Below are 17,261 nucleotides of genomic sequence, written 5' to 3' on the forward strand. Positions count from 1 at the left end.
ATACCATCTTGAGTTTTCAACTTCCACCAGCATTTAGTTAGGAGACTAATATTTTGCTTTCTAAGATCTTTCACCCCCAGGCCCTATTTCTCGTTGGATCCGCAGACCCTTTTTCACTTCACCATACAATAGGCTTTTTCTTCTTCTTTCTAGTCCAAAAAAAAATCTTTTTCTATGCTTGTCCAATATTTCAATAAAGTTTTGTTTAAAAGGAATATTTCCATATAATATGATGGGATTCGTGAGAGACATGCATCCAACAGAGTAATTCTAGCACAAGAGGAAGCCAAATCACAAATCCAAGCCTCCAACTTGTTAATCATTTTTGCATCCATGAAATCCCAATCAATATTTTCAGGTTGGAAAAGGTTAAAGGGACCCATAAATACATCATAGGAAGCTTACCAACTTGGAACTTAAAAATCTCTGAATAGGATTCCATGGTATGAATATCACCACCAAATACTATTATTTGACTTTTCAAGTAATTAATCTTCAAGCCTGACATCATCTCAAACATATAAAGTAATAACTTCAGGTTAATTGCTTGCTCCACATCATGATTGATACTGAAAATTGTATCATATGCATATTGCAGCACAGCCACCCCCTTATCAATTTTGTCAGTAGCAAAACCAGTAATCAGATTATTTTCCTTGGGATTTAGCACCATTTTTGTAAGACATTCTAGAGCCATGTTAAACAAAATTGGTGAGAAAGTGCCTCCTTGTCTCACCCCCTTGGCATTTTGGAAATATGAACCAACCACATTGTTCAACTTAACACTCAATGTTCCATTATGCAAAATATTTCTAGACTACAGGCACCATTGCTCAGAAAAATCTCTTGCCCTGTGGCAATCAATCGAAAATTCCCAATTTACCTTATCATAGACCTTTTTAAAATCAATTTTGAAAATAACTCCCAATTCTTTAATTATTGAAATATCTATGTGGATGCCGAGGAGAACATACATATCCATGTTAATCCTATGAGGAATATTTAATTTATGTAATGTTAAATATATTTACATATATATGAAACTTATCCCCGTATCTGCATTTTTTAAAAAAATTGTCGTATCGTGCTATCATGTATCGCGTATAGGATACGTATCCAAGAATCGGTGCTTCCTAGTTAATGGCAGCACAGAGAATATTGTTAGAGCCGGCGAGACAACTCTGACCGCCATCTTTCACAACGGGGGAACCCAAAAAATATTTCCTTCGACAGCAAGGCGTGTCACCCAGAGCCTCTCTAAATACCTTGGTGCCTATGGTAATATTACATGAGCCTCCAGAAAATATGAAACATGGACCAATAATGACGGACCCAAGGAGAACCGATAACGCCAAGGAGGGAGGCCGATTTAATCCTATTATCATACTAGACAATCCCACGTATTTGCGGCGTCCACGCAAAGGAGGACGCAAAGTCTAACAAGTCGGAGGCCTACCGAGCTCTTTGCCTGGTAAAACAGGCACGCCATCAAGGACACCACACGCGAGGTATAACTAGGGATCGTACATGGAGTATTCATTGGGTGGTGGGGCCATGATGTGAATTCATTTCTGCTAGTTTCATATCTATCTTACCCCAACTTTCTTAGAAAAAAGCTTTGATGTTGTTGTTGTTGTTGTTGTTGTCGTCGTCGTCGTCGTCGTCATCGAAAATGGCTAAGTCCTTTTCGTGGTTGCCGATTGATTCGGCGTGATAGATCAAAATTCACAAAAGTTCCGATAGCTCGGATGGGGCGCTCAGTCCGGCAAGTCCAAGGAGGAGTGTCATGCCGGAGACAACGGCATGACATGAAGGTGGCATAGAAATTTAAAAGTTTAGAAAGGGCCAAAAACAGAAATAGCTTAGAGTTTGAAATTGGCCATTTGGAACAAAGAACTGTGTGAGACGCACGGTTCAAGCTGCCGACGGGGGACTACTATCATTTTCTGCTATAGATGACTCCGGGGCAAAGAAGGGAAAAAAAAGAAGGAAAAGTTGAGCAATCCAGAGAGAAGAAGATGGTGCTAGCTCTCCGTGTAGAAGGTGCACGAGGGGGGGGGGGGGGGCGAAGACGGAGGACGGGGATTCAGTAACATGAGCACAGCAAGTCACGTTGTACCTAGCGCCCTTCCATCCACCATTTCCCATCCAACGGCCCACGGCAACCTAAGCAGAACTGAATGAAAGAGTAGAGGAAATAGCAGATCACACCACTTGTTGGTGCTTCTTTTGCAAAGAACCACAACAATGATTTGTTGTTGCAAGGAACACCACATTTTGCTTTAATTCTTTGCACAGAACACATAAAAGTAATTAAGCAGCTTGATGATCAATCCATTAGTCAGGCTTACTGTTACGCGGGCAATTTCTCTCGGTCTACCGCATCGTCAGTTTGGACCGGCCCAAATGCCATTTTTTTTTGGTTCGTTTTAGATTTTCCTTTTTATGTTTATTTTTTAATTTTCAAAATCCGAATATTTTTAAAAATTAAATATTTTAAAATCCAACCATTTTTGTGATTCCGCGGGACCATGAGGGTCATGTCGCCGGAACCTGCGCGTCTCTGCTGCTGCCGCGCCGGTTCCGGATTGTGATTCCCCCGCCGCTGCTGCGTCTTCGATTTGGGGGCGGTGTCGTGTACTCCTTCACCTCGCGGAATCTAATGAGAAAGGGTGGCATAAGCCTTGGGATGGAGGTAGTATGTGTTGATAATATGCATGTGTAGTTCATAGTGTTTTATAAAATAGTTGACTATTACAAAACAATTGTTTAAAAATTGGTTGGCTTTTAAAAGTATGCAATTTTTAAAAATATTCTAATTTAATAAACATAAAAATAAAAATTGGAAACGAAACAAAAAATGGCAGTTGGGTCGGTCCAAACTGACGATGCAGCAGACCGAGAATTGCCCGCGTAATAGTAAGCCTGACTAACAAATTGGTCATCAAGCTGCTTAATTACTTTTATGTGTTCTGTGCAAACAATTAAAGCAAAATGTGGTGTTCCTTGCAACAACAAATCATTGTTGTGGTTCTTTGCAAAAAAAGCACCAACAAATGGTATGATCTGCTATTTCCTCGAAAGAGTAAGTTGTTTGACTCAAACTTTGGTCTTTGCACGGTTTGCACATGCGGGCACTCAGATTCTTCCAGGTTTCATCAAGACACGGTAGCAGTACTCAATTGTTTGCACCAGGTGTGAAGAGAAAAGCGAAGTATCCAATATCGACACGGCAGAAAAGCAAAATATCAGCACTTCATAGGCCATAAAGGGTGACTACTTGGACGGAGGAGAGAAGCATGTGACCTTGGCGTGTGAATCTCACCTTGCTATCTCCGCTCTTCGCTCTCTACCGGCCTTTCACACAATGCTTTTCTTTACTAGCCTGAAGATCCCCCTGTAGAAACATCAGATACCGTGTAAATGTTTGAGTCAACAAGGTATATAGGAACGTTGGGCGTGTATGCATTTGTCCGTACATACCATGCAGTTATGTTGGCGACGATAAAGCTGGCGATTACGAGGAGGGCCAAGCTCAAGTCGGCCGCTCCGATGATCGGGTATTGCGGGAATTGCCCGTAGATGAACGCGGCGAAGAGACAAAACACGCCAAACAGCGCGGTCAACACGAGCACGGACATCCGCCAGGGCGTGCGATAGAAGACATCGTGGATCAGGAGCATGACGAGGAACAACGACGTCACGAAGGCCAGGGACGGGGACAAGGGGATGGGGGGGGGGGGGCTACGCCCCCCTATGCTCATGATTTTCCTTTGAATACAAGTCATGGCAGCTCCTTATTTGTGTGATTTTAGCTAGTTCGTCTGCCCCTCTTATACTAAGATCACCCCCCTTATACTTCATTCCTAGCTCCGTCCCTGATGAAGGCCATGCTGCCAGCCAGCATGAGATTGGCCTGCAACGTGCGGGTTTGGGCCGTCCACCAGATCTTCTTGCCAGAACGCGCCTTGCGGGTTCGAGACCATGTTGTAACTAACATTAAGCGCCGCGCCGGCGAACGCGATGAGCCACCCACTAGCATGCTTGATCCAGCAAGCAACTGGCATGTGTGGGCCTGCACGCAGGCGCCTTTCCTCCCAGCACAGAGATGACGGAGTACCTTGTTGTCGCGTGGGCACAGGCACTGGTCCTGGTCCTCGTTGGTGTGTTTGCGGTCGTTCTGGCCCCCGACATCGCCGGCGCGTGGGCGCTGGCCCTATACCTGGCGGTCGTCGCCGTGCTGGCCCTCGCCCTCGTCGCCGTGTGGGCGCTGGTGCTGGCCCTGGCGGTCGTCGCCGTGTTGGCCCTCGCCGTCGTCGCGGCGTGGGCGCTGGTGCTGGCCCTGACGCTCGTCGCTGGGTGGGCCCTGCACCTGGCGCTGGCGGTTGGCGCCGGAGTTCTCCGGGATGTCGATGGCATGTTCCCGGTTGATCTCCTCCTCTGTCTCCGGCACGATCTCGCTGGTGAGCTGGTGCTCCATGGATGCTCTACTACTCGTACCAACTGACTATTTGCTTGCAACTGGAGGGAAGAGGACGATGAAATGCTGGCTATTGTGGAAGACGAATGGTGGGCTTTTATAGCGCGCAGCATTGGAGCAGAATGACGCTGGTTTTCCTTTACTTCACCTCGTACGACAGCGCGGAAAGAGGAAGCAGCGAATCGACGCGCGCGCGTTCTCCTTTATTTCACTTTGTAGCTACCTAGAAACTAAACGTGATCGATCGGGCCGATAAAATCACGTCTTGTTGTACGTAGGTTCCAATTGTAAATTGATCAACATAGCTTTGGTGTTAAAACAAACAAAAAAACAGTTTTGTTGATCAGCTTAATTTGGTGTTTTTTTTTTTGATTGATCAGAATTGGAGTTTTTTTTACATCGCCAGCTCTGGAGTATATTTCATGTATGTTACCTTGAAGCTAAACGTGATCGATCAGACGGATTAAATAACATGTTGGACTTTATATTGTACTAGTTGGAACATATATGTGTCCCATATTTGTTACATAAATCACTCTTATGATTTAAAATCTTAACCACAAATTTCTGATCTGACTGCCAATATAATTTAGATCCTGGTGGCTTTATTAGACACTAGATGACCCGTTGCGCTATCGCGCAAATGGCAGAATTCAATAAAAATTTGAACTATAAGTTTTGGCTTATTTTGATATCGAAGGCTCGAGCGGAGCTCTGCTCTTCTTGCCGTTGCCGTCACCGTAGTGGTAATAGGAGGGCATTCGGGTTTGGTGGCCATTCAAGCGAATTGTAGCAGTATCTGATGGCGTGAGTTGGAGAAAATGTCCTCGACGGTCCCTCCACCTTCCTTTGGCTACTCCCTGTGTTCCCATGTGACGGCTCCTTCCGCCCCTCGTATGTCCTCCTTTTCCTCTTCCGATCCCTTAGATGCACTTGGCATTCGTGACGCTGCACCATTCTCAGCCGAATTTATGTGCACCGAAGAATTAACACGGTTAGTCCCATTTGTTCTATCTGTGGCATGGAGGAAGAGAGTCATCACCATGCTTTGGTGAGATGCGCACTGGCCCGAGCGCTTAGGGATGGTATGCGTCAGTACTGGAAGTTACCGTCGGAAGAAGTATTTAATCGTGATGGCCATGAATGGTTTCTGCAGCTGCTACGTGATGCACCGGCCCCTGGGAAAGCCCATCTTATTTTTCTCATGTGGCGGGTTTGGCATCACCGGAATAATGTGGTGCATGGTGATGTTAAGGCTTCAATATTGGCTTCAATCCCTTATTTACGTAGTTATGATGAATCTTATGCAGCTGCTCAAGGAAGAAGCTTAAATGATAAAGGAAAAGACCCTATCGAGCAGGAACGAACTGCATCCAGGACGGCCACGGCTCGTTGGTCTGCTCCGACGCCGGGCACTCTGAAGTGCAATGTTGACGCAGGCTGGGACACGGTGAAGAAGATAACATGAATTGGAATTGTGATCCGTGATCATACAAGTTCAGCGGTCTTGTATGAATGGAAGCACATTAGCTGGTGCCCTAGTGCAGAAGACGCCGAAAGCATTGCTTGCATTGAAGGGCTGAAACACCTGGTTAACCTACGGTGCATCTCGGGAGTACTTGAATCCGATTGTCTACATGCACTAACGAATCTGCAAAGCACTAAGACTAATCGGTCAAACAGTTGGTGCTACTACAAAGAACAGGAGATGTTAAATCTTTACCCTTTCATTACTGTTGCGAAGGTGCATCGTGCTTGCTATGCTGTAGCAGATGGCCTGGCTAAGTTAGGAAAAAGTGAGGCTAGTGGCATCTTGTATGGGTCTGTTCCGCCGTCTGTGGTGGATCTTACCTAAGTCTTGTTTTCTAGTAGGATGTAATCTTCGAACTCTCAGCGACAAATTTATGGACGCACTTTTTTCCTTACCAGGGTACCTAAGGGAACTGAAAGGTTTTTAATGAGGCGACTTGTTGCTTTAATAAATTGCATTCTTCTTTCAAAAAATAAAAATTAAGACCTCTATCAGTCGATGGTAGAATTATCTTTGCATGGTATCTTAATCTATGAAAGTGTAAGAATACGACAATGGTATTGAAGCTGAAAGGTAAGTAAGATATAGCAAATCGGTTAGTGGGTAAATCGAGTGAGTTTGTGGTCAGCATGCACAGAAGGCTCCATGTTTCTCTAGGTATGCACGCGCAAAAAAAAAGTGGGAAAAAAAGCTGAGACAATATTGTAACCATTATGATAGATCCCTCGTTTGCTATCTATAGCATAGATTCCAGTATAAATAGATAGAAACATTAAGTGTATCATATATTCCAACATGGATGGATGGAAACACTGAGTATATTAAAGAATGTAAGTTGTGGAATTCCTATGTACATTTTATAGAATTTAGTCAATGTCCATAACAAAGTCCTGCAGGATGATCGGATCAGGTTGTTCTTATGAAACAGATAAAGCTCTCAGATTTCACAGAAATTTGCTAAGTAAACTATTGTGCACAAAACAGATAAAATGTAATATGAGGTATGCAGTAAATAGAAAGGAAACAAAGACCAATGAAATTAGAGATAATTGTCATTATTTGATTTGAAATGAGGTTGCCCTATCCATGTGACTATCAGATCCTTTATTAAGCTATAAAAAAGGTAGGGGAGTAAACTATACATGTAAGATTTTAAAACGGTTAAGAAAATCCGTAACTCTGCAAAAACATTTAACACCAACAACTAAGAGTTATAGCTGATTGTTAATAAAGAGAGCAGTAACATACTATGAACCTTAAAAGCTGTCACTAAGAAAACTATATGTCACCTGGAAAAACTCTAAACCAGCAATAGGGGCAACAAAGAGAGAAGCAAATTGTTGCAGGCATGTATAAGCATTTGATTTTCTGGTCTTTACATTCTAAAACCAATCTATCGTGAGAGCGTTACCAAAAGCATGGAGTTTTATTAAGAAGAGTTGTAGCAAATTGGTGCGCACTCTCATGACTCAAGCAGACAAGCAAATATGCATATTTGTGCGCACTCTCATGAGCTCAAACTTGAATTCAGAACTTCAGATAGAGATTATCTCACCTTGCGGAGCTACGTGAGAATTCTGTATCGGTCACTTGATTAAGACGGTGAGAATTATGTATAGTCTTCATCAGCTCTTCCACCTTTGCCAACCATAGATGACCCGTTGCGCTATCGCGCAAATGGAAGAATCAAGTCAGAATTTAAACTATACGTCTTACCTTATTTTAATATTATGAATTAGCCCGGAATTTCACAATTTAGTATATCGCAGATACACCATTCCATTGAGGTGCTACAGGAAGATATGACAATTTAGTACAATTTTGCACTATATTTTAGCTTTTATGCTTTTGTATAAGCTAAGCTTGGTTTGAGATTTTGAGTCCCTTAACCGATACCATGGAACCAGAAACTATTACAAATGTTCCCCACGTAAACAATTTCCACCACTATTCGCGGCTGATACCCTCATCCCCATCGCGATTTGGGCCCAGTCTCTTCCTTTTAACCTATCTCTCTACCCCTCCGCCTTGATTGACACATCCCTCCATTCCATCCACCCATCTAATCCGTTGACGAAGTAGTCTGTCGTGGCCATCCACGCCATCAGCCACAGCAATCCACGCCATCCACTACTCGCTCCAAGACATACCTAACACTTGATAGAGGACAAAACATATTAACCATTTCAAAATCCTAAGACAATATGTTGTCAATTCAGAATCCTAATACAGTACAATTAGAGAAATAGTAGGAAATTTTAAAGAAATGTATTTCATATCACAAGTTAACACAAGTTACTTTCAGGCAAATGAATCAATGCATATCTGAGAAAAAATTATGCAGGTAGTTTCAAGTGAAGTATTCACACACATTACCTGAAGTACACAGTACAAAACTTGATACATGTCAAGAAAAATAATAAAAACTGATACCTATACACCAATGTAATAAGGAAAGAAACAAATGATCCCAGAACGCATGATAAAAGGTGACAAAGAACATAAAAACAAGGCACATGCTGCAACAACAAGCAGAATGTGTAGAATCTATGTACGCGATCATACAGTCATAATAGTCTCGAAAAACAAAACCATACATTTCTTGCAAAAATCTGATCACTTGCATAGTGGCCTGGTTGTAAGCTTCCAAAAAACCACAGAAGGCGATACTCCAAAAGAATTTCCTCCGCGGCACCACACCAACACAACCCCCAGGAAGTTCAGTGTGACATAGGAAAGCTAGTCAAACATAAAGGTAATTCATGGAAAGCAGAAAACAAGCACAAAGCACGGTGCAAATGGAGGCTGGACTAAATCAAGCAAGGCCTTTACAGAAATCTAAAAGGCAGTGCATACATCATGAATTTTGGTAGATTAATTTGCAACACAATAAGGTGTAAACCTCCATATAATGTATTGAACAAAAATCTAAACGCAAGAATAGCATGTAAGATAAGAAAGCAGCAGACACTATGTCTCTATATCGCTAACATATCTATGTGCATATAAGATATCAGAGATACTGGGCAAAAATAGATAGTGAATCAGAAATCTCACCAGGTACACGAAAGGTGAAAAAGCCCACAGCAAGTACCCAACATAATTGTATATCATTCCCGATCCTGTATGTCGTTATATTAGATCAAAAGCTATAGAAATTGATGTACCAGCCGCTTCAGAGTTGACGAGGTTCTGATTTCAATGACACTACGGGAAAAACAGGCTTTGCCGTGCAACTATTTGCACGGCAAAGAGCCCTATTTGCACGGCAAAGGCTTTGCCGTGCGACCCCGCACGGCAAAGATCGCACGGCAATGTTATCGACGGCAAAGGCTTCTTTGCCGTGTGACTCGCCAACGTTGCACGGCAAAGCCATTGCCGTGTGACGCCGCACGGCAAAGGTCGCTTCTTTGCCGTGTGCCTAACATGTTTTATCTAAAAAAAGGCCCCAAACTGGCTGGTCTGGGAATCGAACCTAGGACACAGAGTAGGGAAAGCGTGCAACCTTGCCACTGAGCTATGCGTTTGTTTGTTGATAACTATACCATGCCATGCCTTTTGAGATGAGAAAAATCCAGTTTCTACATCTTTGCCGTGCGCTTACACTAGGCAAAGGCTTCTTTGCCGTGCGTTTTTTCAAAAACACTAGGCAAAGGCTGCTTTGCCGTGCAACCCAGCTGCGCGCACGGCAAAGGATGAGGCACGGCAATGCCCAACGCCTTTGCCGTGCACCAAGTATTTGCCGTGCGGTGTGTTGGACCATTGCCGTGCACCTTTCTTTGCCGTGCGGCCTCTTCCATCTTTGCCGTGAATCGTATCTTTACCGTGCGCTTGTGTCTATCTTTCCCGTGACCAAGGTCTTTGCCGTGCGTTTTTATCTGTGCGCACGGCAAAGATTTCTTTGCCGTGCGGGGACACACGGCAAAGAAATGCTGCACGGCGACGCATATTTTTCCCGTAGTGTGACCTGCCAAAGGTGCAAGTCAAAAACTCAGACCTCATAGCGTGAGAAAGAACAAACACTGGTAAGAGATAGTGCAAAGAAAGTTAAATCATGGCACCCAGACAAGAACCCATAAATATAACAGCATTTCATTCTCGGGAAAGTACATAGACTGTCTTTGATATGCTGGCACCCAAGATTATAAAAGGAGAACCCAAGAAGGGAAAACAAAGAAGATCCCACCGTCCCAATTAAAGAGCTTTAGCAAACTTTCCTTCATGTGGCATGTCTGGATTCTTGTTGATCCAGCGGGTGGTGCTCGCGGTTTGCACAATTGCATTACCCTAGGTAATCGACATATGTAAGCTTGCAAAGTTGCAAGAGCTATTGCCTGACGCAATATTAGAAAATGTAGAGTAGGCGAGTAGGCGACAGAATTCGATATATCATAGTATAGCTCCGTGTCAGCCACAAGTTGAACCTTAGCTTCTGGAACCATCTGGAATTAAAGGGAGCATACAGCGAGAAACAATAGATAAATGACACAGCAGAGATTTGAACAAGGGCACTTACATTCGGATCGACATATACTATCTTGACCTTTGATATGAGGCAAGCTCATTATCATTCTTATCCTCAGAGACAAAAACACTTCTTGGGAGATGGAGATGGACCGGAACCATACCTTTCAAAGTTTTGTAGCAAGAACTGGAAGCAGGTACCAACTCATATACTCCTATACCATGGTGCCACCAGCTGAGCTTCACGGATCATGGAAAGGAAGAGACACCAGAGGCCTTCACGACTTCTACGATCGCAGCGTGCAGGACTCATTATAGTAGCTGATGCAGAAGGTAGGCGACGGGGTCAGTGGCAAGATTATGAGATGAATCTATTGAACTTGAGTACCAAGGAAATGAAAATCTATGAGAAATACATCATTAGGCTAGTGTCGCTCATCAGCAAGGAAATGTAATGTAAATATTGCGTAACCCTTGACAGCAACAACAACAAACAACAACCAAGCCTTTCAGTCCCAAACAAGTTGGGGTAGGCTAGAGTTGAAACCCATAAGAAAAATGTGATTATAACTTGATTTAGCAGCAAGTCATTGTTAATGGACAAGAATTCAGTTCACGAGTTTTACCCTGTTTTCGAGCAACCCAGAAGTGTCAATGAATGTGGCTATAAGGTTACTCTCTAATAAAATGCAGCTATACCGGTACCAGAAGCAGCATATTTTTATGGATTTGACTGTACAAAAGCAAGTATATGAAAGGAGCTTAAATGTATTTGGGTGATCATACTATTACTTTGGAGGTAGATCGAATATCTGATTTAGACGGGATTCAAAAATTATTTTTGTAGTTTAAAACTAATTGGGCCTTCGCTGTAAATGGGCTTCTTGACATTGTTGACTTGCCTAACTGTATTGGTTGGCATATAGGTTTCATTAGTCCAAACTGGACAGCACCGATCAGTCATCTTTAGGTTAGTCTGGAAGGCTATTTGCTATCCCGAGCAAGCAGAGTCGAGGCATCTGGGTGATCAGAACATAACTATATGGCTTGATAAAAAATGCTGCAGTATTCCAAGTTGAACCTTTGCCAGCAGAAATAATATAGGATGATTGGATGCCAAACAAAAGTAAGCAAGGAAATGCTCTGCATTACTGATACGTCTCCGACGTATCGATAATTTCTTATGTTCCATGCCACATTATTGATGATATCTACATGTTTTATGCATACTTTATGTCATATTTATGCGTTTTCCGGAACTAACCTATTGACGAGATGCCGAAGGGCCAGTTGCTGTTTTCTGCTATTTTTGGTTTCAGAAATCCTAGTAAGGAAATATTCTCGGAATCGGACGAAATCACCGCCCAGCATCTTAGAATCCCCGGGAGCTTCCAGAACACCCGAGAGCCGCCAGAGAGGGGCCACAGGGGGCCCACACATGGTGGCGGCGCGGCCCGAGGAGGGGCACGCCGCCCTAGTGTCTGGTTGCCCCGGACCCCTCTCGACGCCGCCCTTCCGCCTACTTAAGGTCTCCGTCGCGAAAACCCTACCACGTTCGACGAAACCAGAGAAAACCTTCCAGAGCCGCCGCCATCGCGAAGCCAAGATCTGGGGGATAGGAATCTCTGTTCCGGCACGCCGCCGGGACGGGGAAGTGCCCCCGGAAGGCTCCTCCATCGACACCACCGCCATCTCCATCAACGCTGCTGTCTCCCATGAGGAGGGAGTAGTTCTCCATCGAGGCTCGGGGCTGTACCGGTAGCTATGTGGTTAATCTCTCTCCTATGTACTTCAATACAATAATCTCATGAGCTGCCTTACATGATTGAGATTCATATGATGATGCTTGTAATCTAGATGTCATTGTGCTAGTCAAGTGGATTTTACTTATGTGATCTCCGGAGACTCCTTGTCCCACGTGTGTAAAGGTGACAGTGTGTGCACCGTGTGGGTCTCTTAGGCTATATTTCACATAATACTTATTCACTGTTATGAATGGCATAGTGAAGTGCTTATTTATATCTCTTTATGATTGCAATGTGTTTTGTATCACAATTTATCCGTGTGCTACTCTAGTGATGTTATTAAAGTAGTTTATTCCTCCTGCACGGTGTAATGGTGACAGGTGTGTGCATCGTGTAGTACTTGGTGTAGGCTATGATTGTGATCTCTTGTAGATTATGAAGTTAACTATTGCTATGATGGTATTGATGTGATCTATTCCTCCTTTCGTAGTGTGAAGGTGACAGTGTGCATGCTATGTTAGTACTTGGTTTGGTTATGTTGATCTGTCATACACTCTAAGGTTATTTAAACATGAACATCGAATATTGTGGAGCTTGTTAACTCCGGCATTGAGGGTTCGTGTAATCCTACACGCTTAGTGGTGTTCATCATCCAACAAGAGAGTGTAGAGTCTAGCATCTATCTATTTATTTTGTTATGTGATCGGTGTTGAGAGTGTCCACTAGTGAAAGTATGATCCCTAGGCCTTGTTCCTAAATATCGCTATCGCTGTTTGTTTACTGTTTTACTGCATCTATACTTCCTGCAATTTTACCACCATCAACCACACGCCAGCAAGCACTTTTCTGGCGCCGTTACTACTGCTCATATATATTCATACCACTTGTATTTCACTATCTCTTCACCGAACTAGTGCACCTATTAGGTGTGTTGGGGACACAAGAGACTTCTTGCTTTGTGGTTGCAGGGTTGCATGAGAGGGATATCTTTGACCTCTTCCTCCCTGAGTTCGATAAACCTTGGGTGATCCACTTAAGGGAAACTTGCTGCTGTTCTACAAACCTCTGCTCTTTGAGGACCAACACTGTCTACAAGAATAGAAGCACCCGTAGACATCAAGCACTTTTCTGGCGCCGTTGCCGGGGAGGAAAGGTAAAAGGCACGCATACTCCGGTCCCAGGTAAAGGTACTTTTCTGGCGCCGTTGTGTGTGTGTTCGAAGCTATTTCCTTTAGATCCTGCAATTGCATCTTTTTGTTTCTTGTTTACACTAGTTTGGCATAATGGACAACAATGAGCTTCTTATTTTATTTCCTGATTTAAGACATGGATGGTTTGATGCGAAAATTAAAAAACCCATGGAACATATTAGTATGAACACTTTGAATACCATTGTTGCTAATCATATAGAAAGTTCTAAGCTTGGGGAAGCTGGTTTTGATGAGCATGATCTTTTTAGTCCCCCAAGCATTGAGGAGAAAATTTACTTTGATGATACTTTGCCTCCTATTTATGATGATTATAATGATAGTAGTCTTTTAGTACCGCCTGTTATGGAGGATAAATTTGATTATGATTACAATATGCCTCCTATATTTGATGATGAAAATAATAATGATAGCTACTTTGTTGAAATTGCTCCCATTATTGCTAATAAAATTGATTATGCTTATGTTGGGAGTAGTAATAATTTTATGCATGAGACTCATGATAAGAATGCTTTATGTGATAGTTATATTGTTGAGTTTGCTCATGATGCTGCTGAAAGTTATTATGAGAGAGGAAAATATGGTTGTAGAAATTTTTATGTTACTAAAATACCTCTCTATATGCTTAAAATTTTGAAATTGAGCTTGTCTAGTTTTCCTATGCTTATTGCATTATGCCTACATAACTTGTTTATTTACAAGATTCCTTTTCATAGGAAGCATGTTAGACTTAAATGTGTTTTGAATTTGCCTCTTGATGCTCTCTTTTGCTTCAAATACTATTTCTTGCGAGTGCATCATTAAAACTCGCTGAGCCCATCTTAATGGCTATAAAGAAAGAACTTCTTGGGAGATAACTCATGTGTTTATTTTACTACAGTACCTCTATTTTATATTTGTGTCTTGGAAGTTGTTACTACTGTAGCAACCTCTCCTTATCTTAGTTTTGTTGCATTGTTGTGCCAAGTAAAGTCTTTGATAGTAAGGTTCATACTAGATTTGGATTACTGCGCAGAATGCATTTCTTGCTGTCACGAATCTGGGCCTAATTCTCTGTCGGTAACTCATAAAATTATGCCAATTTACGTGAGTGATCCTCAGATATGTACGCAACTTTCATTCAATTTGAGCATTTTCATTTGAGCAAGTCTGGTGCCTCAATAAAATTCGTCTTTACGGACTGTTCTGTTTTGACAGAACTGCCTTTTATTTCGCATTGCCTCTTTCGCTGTGTTGGATGGATTTCTTTGTTCCATTACCTTCCAAGTAGCTTTGTGCAATGTCCGGAAGTGTTAAGAATGATTGTGTCACCTCCGAACACGTGAATTTTTGATTATGCACTAACCCTCTAATGAGTTTGTTTTGAGTTTGGTGTGGAGGAAGTTTTCAAGGGTCAAGAGAGGAGGATGATATACTATGATCAAGAAGAGTGAAGAGTCTAAGCTTGGGGATGCCCCGGTGGTTCACCCCTGCATATTTCAAGAAGACTCAAGCATCTAAGCTTGGGGATGCCCAAGGCATCCCCTTCTTCATCGACAACATTATCAGGTTCCTCCCCTGAAACTATATTTTTATTCCATCACATCTTATGTGCTTTCCTTGGAGCGTCGGTTTGTTTTTGTTTTTGTTTTGTTTGAATAAAATGGATCCTAGCATTCATTGTGTGGGAGAGAGACACGCTCCGCTGTTGCATATGGACAAATATGTCCTTAGGCTTTACTCATAGTATTCATGGCGAAGGTTGAATCTTCTTCGTTAAATTGTTATATGGTTGGAATTGGGAAATGCTACATGTAGTAATTCTAAAATGTCTTGAATAATTTGATACTTGGCAATTGTTGTGCTCATGTTTAAGCTCTTGCATCATATACTTTGCACCTATTAATGAAGAAATACATAGAGCTTGCTAAAATTTGGTTTGCATAATTGGTCTCTCTAAGGTCTAGATAATTTCTAGTAAAGAGTTTGAACAACAAGGAAGACGGTGTAGAGTCTTATAATGTTTACAATATGTATTTTATGTGAGTTTTGCTGCACCGGTTCATCCTTGTGTTTGTTTCAAATAACCTTGCTAGCCTAAGCCTTGTATCGAGAGGGAATACTTCTCATGCATCCAAAATCCTTGAGCCAACCACTATGCCATTTGTGTCCACCATACCTACCTACTACATGGTATTTCTCCGCCATTCCAAAGTAAATTGCTTGAGTGATACCTTTAAATAATTCAAAATTTATCACCTCTGATTTGTGTCAATGTTTTATAGCTCATGAGGAAGTATGTGGTGTTTATCTTTCATTCTTGTTGGGCAGCTTTCACCAATGGACTAGTGGCTTCATCCGCTTATCCAATAATTTTGCAAAAAGAGCTGGCGCGGGGTTCCCAGCCCCCAATTAATCAACCTTCATTAATAATTCTCTTCACATGTTTTGCTCGATTCATCGAGTAAGCAACTTAATTTTGCAAATAGACACTCCTTCATGGTATGTGAATGTTGGAAGGCACCCGAGGATTCGGTTAGCCATGGCTTGTGTAAGAAAAAGGTTGGGAGGAGTGTCAACCATAAATAAAACTAAAATACATGTGTAAACAAAAGAGAAGAGGGATGATCTACCTTGCTGGTAGAGATAACGTCCTTCATGGGAGCCGCTCTTTGAAAGTTTGTCTGGCAAGGGGGTTAGAGTGCCTACTACCATTCGTTGACAACAACAAACACCTCTCAAAATTTTACTTTTATGCTCTCTATATGTTTTCAAAACCAAAGCTCTAGCACAAATATAGCAATCAATGCTTCCTCTCGCGAAGGGCCTTTCTTTTACTTTTATGTTGAGTCAGTTCACCTATTTCTCTCCACCTCAAGAAGCAAACACTTGTGTGAACTGTGCATTGATTCCTACATACTTGCATATTGCACTTGTTATATTACTTTACATTGACAATATCCATGAGATATACATGTTATAAGTTGAAAGCAACCGCTGAAACTTAATCTTCCTTTGTGTTGCTTCAATACCTTTACTTTGATTTATTGCTTTATGAGTTAACTCTTATGCAAGACTTATTGATGCTTGTCTTGAAAGTACTATTCATGAAAAGTCTTTGCTTTATGATTCAGTTGTTTACTCATGTCATTACCATTGTTTTGATCACTGCATTCATTACATGTGTTTACAATAGTATGATCAAGGTTATGATGGCATGTCACTCCAGAAATTATCTTTGTTATCGTTTACCTGCTCGGGACGAGCAGAAACTAAGCTTGGGGATGCTGATACGTCTCCGACGTATCGATAATTTCTTATGTTCCATGCCACATTATTGATGATATCTACATGTTTTATGCATACTTTATGTCATATTTATGCGTTTTCCGGAACTAACCTATTGACGAGATGCCGAAGGGCCGTTCTTTGTTTTCTCGTTGTTTTTGGTTTCGAAATCCTAGTAAGGAAATATTCTCGGAATCGGACGAAATCAACGCCCGATACGTCTCCGACGTATCGATAATTTCTTATGTTCTATGCCATATTATTGATGATACCTACATGTTTTATGCACACTTTATGTCATATTCGTGCATTTTACGGAACTAACCTATTAACAAGATGCCGAAGTGCCGGTTCTCGTTTTCTCGCTGTTTTGGTTTCGAAATCCTAGTAACGAAATATTCTCGGAATTGGACGAAACGAAGACCCGGGTTCCTATTTTCACCGGAAGCATCCGGAACACCCGGGAAGGACCGGAGGGGGGCACTGGGCCCCCGGACCATAGGCCGGCGCGGCCCGGGCCCCGGCCGCGCCGCCATATGGTGTGGCCACCCCTTCGACCCTCCTGC

Source organism: Lolium rigidum, chromosome 5, assembly GCF_022539505.1.
Source record: "Lolium rigidum isolate FL_2022 chromosome 5, APGP_CSIRO_Lrig_0.1, whole genome shotgun sequence".
NCBI classification, from domain to species: domain Eukaryota; kingdom Viridiplantae; phylum Streptophyta; class Magnoliopsida; order Poales; family Poaceae; genus Lolium; species Lolium rigidum.